We start from the raw sequence: 6,000 nt of genomic DNA, 5'->3' as shown, positions 1-6,000 counted from the left end.
AAGACTTGTTGGTCTCTCGGTTGAGAGAACAACCTCATCTTGCAGACCCAGCATAACAACCAGGGATACAATAGTCTGTTTGGATATTGTGACAGAAAGCTTGCACAATAGTTTGCTTAAATCCAATATCCTACATCACTGAAAGGATTATGCAATCAAACCAATCACTATCTTATCAACATTAATAATAGATTCAGTTACCATCAGTGATAACAGCAGGAAGATGAGCAACGCACAATAGACCAGGTTTGATGGTACAGGGAGTTTATTAGGTTTGTATGGTTTCAGGAGTTTTTAGAGATAAAGCTGCCTGCCATGATTAAATTTACACATGAAGAAGGAATGTTCAACTTTATTCGATGATAGGACTTGGTACTTTGGCTGAACTGGTTTATGGATAGTGGAAGATGAATGTTCAGTTAGGTGGTGACAAAGTTTCAATAATAGTTGGGTTGAAAGGAAACCATGTTAGGGCAGTGGCATGCCCATATGATTGCAGCAGTTTATTTCAGTCTAACACAATAGGGATTGGAGTAGAATTAGCGGTAAAGGAATTAAGTGTATGACTGAAACACAAGGCAATGGTTTTAGATTTACCACTGTTGGACAAGACTGGACAAAAGTTTGACAATCCTAGGAGTCATGGTGGAGTGAAGGGAGACTGTACTGGTGTTGAGCCAAGTGCCTTCATCATTCTTGTTGATGCTAACCCCATGGGGGGGTGGGGGGGGAGAGTTTTAACTCCTGTGAGAGTGCGGGATCAAAAATGGCTGAAGATTAAGTTCATGAAAAGTTAAAGTACTTAAAAACCCAACAACAATCTGTCAGCTTCTGCATTCAACCCACGCACACCAGATTGCAAATGGGAACCCAACTTTGGAGTTTCAGTTGTGTGTGCGCAGGTATTCTGAGCTTCTTGGAACTAGTCAGTGAAACCAAGGAAGGAACAGAATTGCATTGGACAGGGATGAAATCAACCTTGCAGCTGCTTTCTTGACTGACTGTTTGAAAGGCTTTCTTCTCTGTGGATATATTAGGAAGGTGATTAAAAATCTTTGGAGAAAATTTTGCTGTGATCTTTTCAATTTGCAAATATTAGAGGTGACCACTTGATAATTTTACTTTATCTCTGCGGCCACATCACAATGGGTGCTGATGTGGAGATACTGTGGACTACTGTGAGAGCAGAATGAGCAGCAAGCTTAGAAGCAGCAGTAAACCCTTCACATACAGGCAGCTGCAGAGGAGAAGGAACATTAACAGAGAGGTGTGGCTCACAGGAAGTGAGAACTGCCATACAGGGTGTGGTGTGGAGAGGATTCTTTAAACTGTCAAAACACTTCTGTCTAAAGATGCTCTGTGTCAGATGATATTTGTAACCTACTTAATTATGAACTGTTGTACTTGGTGCGCACACTTAACTAATGGCAGTCAAAGTGACCATGCCATCCATTTTCAACTTGAATGAAAGTAGAGTGCAGGCTACAAAAGATAGAGGTTCACCTTGTGTGTTCTTTAGCCAGAGGGTGGTGAATTTGTGGAACTCCTTGCCACGTACAGCAGTGGAGGCCAGATCAGTGGGGGCATTCAAGGAGGAAATAGATGGATATCTAAATAGTCAGGGTATCAAGGGATATGGGGATAAGGCCAGAAATTGGGATTAGAATAGGTTTTTTTTTGTTTTTTTTTTGTTTCCCCCCTCCATTCCCCATTTCTCATTTCTTTTTTCCCTCTTCCTTGGAGCAGACTCGATGGGCCGAATGGCCTGCTTCTGCTCCCTTATCTTGTGATCTTATGGTCCTTTAAGGCATATTACCTGTTTTATCCTTTAAACAGCAATAGTCTCACACCCTCCTTCCATATGCACAAACAGAAAATGGGTACAGTGCCAACACACAGAGACACTTGGCTTAATTAATGCAGGCATTAGTTTGGTGCCTGAAGAAATAACAGTGTCTCCTGTTTATCTGATTCCTTAAAAGATGATCTGGAGTTCTACGTAAAATATGAAGAGAGACAGACACTAGGATGTAATTTACATTCTGGCCACAAATCTAGTTTTGACTTTGTGCTCGGGTTTACAAGAGGTCCATCACTGAGGGAGGTCCATCAGTGAGTTTGACTCACAATCTCTCTCTCAACTCATTTTTGTATTGAAAGTTGTGTTTGAAAGAAAGACTTGTAAGCACATGAAATTTTCCTTTTTTTTGTCCTTGGATATTAATGGAGAATGTTCCATATTTGTTAGGGTTCGGGAAGCATAGTGGTTGATTTATAGGACTGTTATCCAGAGCTCTGCATGATGATCTGATGACATGAGTTTAAATTCCATTATGATATCTGGGGAATATAAATTCAATTAATTAAATAAATAGGGAATAAGATGCTATCTTTGTAGTGGTGACCATGAAACTACAGACTCTTGTAACACCCCTCTGATTCAGTGTTCTTGATAGTTAGTGCTGACTCAGTGAGCCAAAGGGCATGTTTCAATACTAGATCTCTTTATGATTTAATTATATCTCTCAGGTAAGGAAATCTACCATTTCCTGTATGGTCTGGCCTATGTTTTGTTACTGACTGGTCACCATGGTTGATTCTCAACTGTCCTTGGATATGGCCTAACCTATGGATAGACAATAAGTGCCAGTTTTGCCAGCAACATCCACAGTCCATGAACAAATGAATAAAAATCATATATAGGAGCATATAAATCAACAGGAATAGGTGACTCAACCATTAAAGCTTGCTCAGGCCCTGATGACTTATCTGCTTATAACCACAACTCTGCATTCCTGCCTACCCCTGGGTAAAGCTTTTTTCCTCTTGCTTATCAAGAATCGATATGCCTCTGCCTTAAAAATATTTAAAGATAGTCTTCCTCTGCCTTTTGAGGAAAGGAGTTCCAAAGACTTGTGACCTTCTGAGATAGAAAATTCCCCTCATCTTTGAACTGAACTCAAGCCCATTACAGGCACACCCCTCCTCGTAGTTGAGAGTATCTACATGAGGCGCTGCCTCAGGAAAGCAGCATCTATCATCAAAGATTGCTTCCATCCTGGCCATGCCATCTTCTCTCAGCTACCATTGGGCAGGATGTACAGAAGCCTGAAGTCCCACAGCACCAGGTTCAAAAACAGCTACTTCCCTTCAAACATTCAGTTCTTGAACCAACCTGCAAAACCCTAATCACTACCTCAGTACAGCAACATTATATGACCACTTTGACCATGTTGCACTACAATGGACTTTTTTTTGCTCTAATTATGTTCTTTCTTGCATAATTTATGTTTAATTTATATTTTTCTTGTGATTGTTAGATCTCTAATGCTATGTGCCTGTGATGCTGCTGCAAGTAAGTTTTTCATTGTACCTGTGCATACATGTGCATATGACAATAAATTCAACTTGATGACAAAATTCAATGGTTGACACACTTACCTTTTAAGCTGTGACCACAGTTCTAGATTCTCATGCAAGAGAAAACATCCTCTTCCATATCCACCCAGCCAAGACCCCTCAGGATTTTGTGTTTTAATCAAGTAACTTTTCACCCTTCTAAACTCCAGCAGATGCAAGCCGAGCCTGTCCAATGATTATTTGAAGATGACAAACACATTCTGGATATCACTCTAATTAACCTACTCTAAACACGTTTACATCCCTAAACAAGGAGACTAATACTGCACATGGTACTTTAGATCTCTAGGTGTGGCCCCACCAATATCCTTCAGAATTGAGCATAAACTCCTTCCTTTTTGTATCCAGTTCTGCTCACAATAAGTGATAATATGGTGTTGACTTTCCTTATTACTTGCAATATCTGTATACTAGCCTTTGTGAATCATTCACTTTGACACTCTGTTTCCACTGCATCTCAGAGTTTTGCAATCTCTCACCATTTAGACAAGATGTTTCCCTTTCATTTTTCCTGCCAAATGAACATTTCACATTTTTCCACATTATACTCCATTTGTCAGATCTTTGCCACTACTGTCAACATATCCCTTTGTAGCCTCCTATGTTCTCTTCACAACTTGCTTTTCTACCCTTTTTTTTTATGTCTTCAGCAAATTTAATGATCACTTCTTTGGTGCCTTCAAACTAGTTATTTATATAAATTATAAAATGTTCAGGTTCCATTACTGATCCCTGTGGCACACTATTCATTTCATCATGCCAACCAGAAAAAAATTCCATTCATGCCTACTCGGTTGCCTGTTAGCCAGTCTTCTATCCACACACTCCTGAGCTTTCATTTTCTGCAATAACCTTTGATGTAGCCCTATGGAAGTATAATGGATTCGCCAGTTCCCCTTTGTCCACAGCACACTTTACTACCTTACAGAACTCTGATAATTTGGTCAAACATGAATCTCTTTTTACAAAACCATGTTGACTTTGTCAGATTAACTTGAATACTTTGTACATGCTATAGTATTTTTGCTAATGGCTAACATTTTCCCTATGATAGATATTAGGCTAATTGGCTTGCAGATTCCTGCTTTAATAAAGGAGATGAATTTGCTATTTTCCATTGTAATGTAATCTTCTCTGAATCTAAAGATTTTTGGAAATAGCCATTTCTTTTAAGGCTCTAAGCTGAAGTTCTTCAGGACTCGAACTTGTCAGCCTGCAGCTCCAACAATTTGCTCGGTACTGCTTCCCTGGTGATTGTAATCAGTCTGAAAAACCTTTATTTCATGTTGTTGGAAACTTGGCAATATTGATTTAGATTTCTGGTGTCTGCAGTTTTTTTGTATTACATCTGGTTCTCTCATCCAAATCATTGATGTATATTGTGCGTAGTTTTTCAATCTATGGCAGTATATTACCCTCAATCTCATGTGCCTTAATTTTGCAAAGTATCCTCTTATGTAGGACTTTATTGAAAGCTTTCTGAAAATCTAAATCACTGATCCTCCCTCATTTATTCTACCAGTTACATTCTCAAAAATTCTTGTGGGTTTATCAAATATGACTTCCCTTTCATAATCAATGTTGACTTTGTCTACTCTCGTTGATATTTTCCAAGTGTCCTGTTATATTTCCCTTATAATTGCCTCTATTACTGATGTCAGGCTAACCAGTCTGTAGTACTGTTTTTTCTCTCCCCCTCTTTTTTTATAAATAGTGTGGTTACATTTGGCACCTTTCTCATCTGCAGAGACCACTACCTAATTTATAGATTTTTGGAATATCTTAATCAATGCATCTACGGTCTCTTTTTATTTTTCTGAAATGCAAATGATCAGATCCCAGGGATTTGTAAGATTTTATTCACAGGAGTACGGATGCATCTGGAAATTACTCTACAAATCTTTGGATTCTAGTTTAAATTGTTGTGCCAACAAAAAGTAATAAACAAGAATCCACCTTGTGATTTTTTCATATCAATATAATGGTTTGTTTTGAATGGCTGGAGGATAGCTCTATGAAAAAAGCTTCCATCAAAACAATATCTTAATTAAAATGAATATATTTCTATATGGAGTTTTTGTGCTTTCCCTGAGATAACTCAATTAGAATATTAAGCAGTCAATCCATACACTTTGGCAATATTGTAGGACTGCTCCTTGGTCTGTTTTGAGTTTGATGATCTGAGTTGGGCTGACAGCAAGGTGTTACAATTGATTAGCCTCAATGTTCCTAGATTGGGAGAAACTGGAGCAGTATTCGATTCCTCATTGCTATCCAGCAGTCTTTGTTGAAAGTGTTTGTGTTCAAACATTTTCTTGAGGGCATGTTTGGGCTCAGCTTTGGTGCCCTCAGTGGTCAGATACTAAACTAATCTCATTATCAAGGCTTGGGTATGAATAATGGATACTGGGATAAGAGAGTGGAGAATACCTTGTGCTTGCAGAGCTATATGTCAAAGAGTCAACAATTCAAAGAATGCAACAGGGCTTTATAACTACAGGACTATGTATGGAAAATATTACAAACTTTGCAAAGGTTTCTTCTAGCTTTGCACAGCTTTGATAAATTAAAAAGATATCT

The sequence above is a fragment of the Pristis pectinata genome, chromosome 4, assembly GCF_009764475.1.
Source record: "Pristis pectinata isolate sPriPec2 chromosome 4, sPriPec2.1.pri, whole genome shotgun sequence".
Classification (NCBI taxonomy): Eukaryota; Metazoa; Chordata; class Chondrichthyes; order Rhinopristiformes; family Pristidae; genus Pristis; species Pristis pectinata.
The sequence above is the reverse complement of the archived record's forward strand: the minus strand, read 5'-3'. Positions refer to the sequence as shown.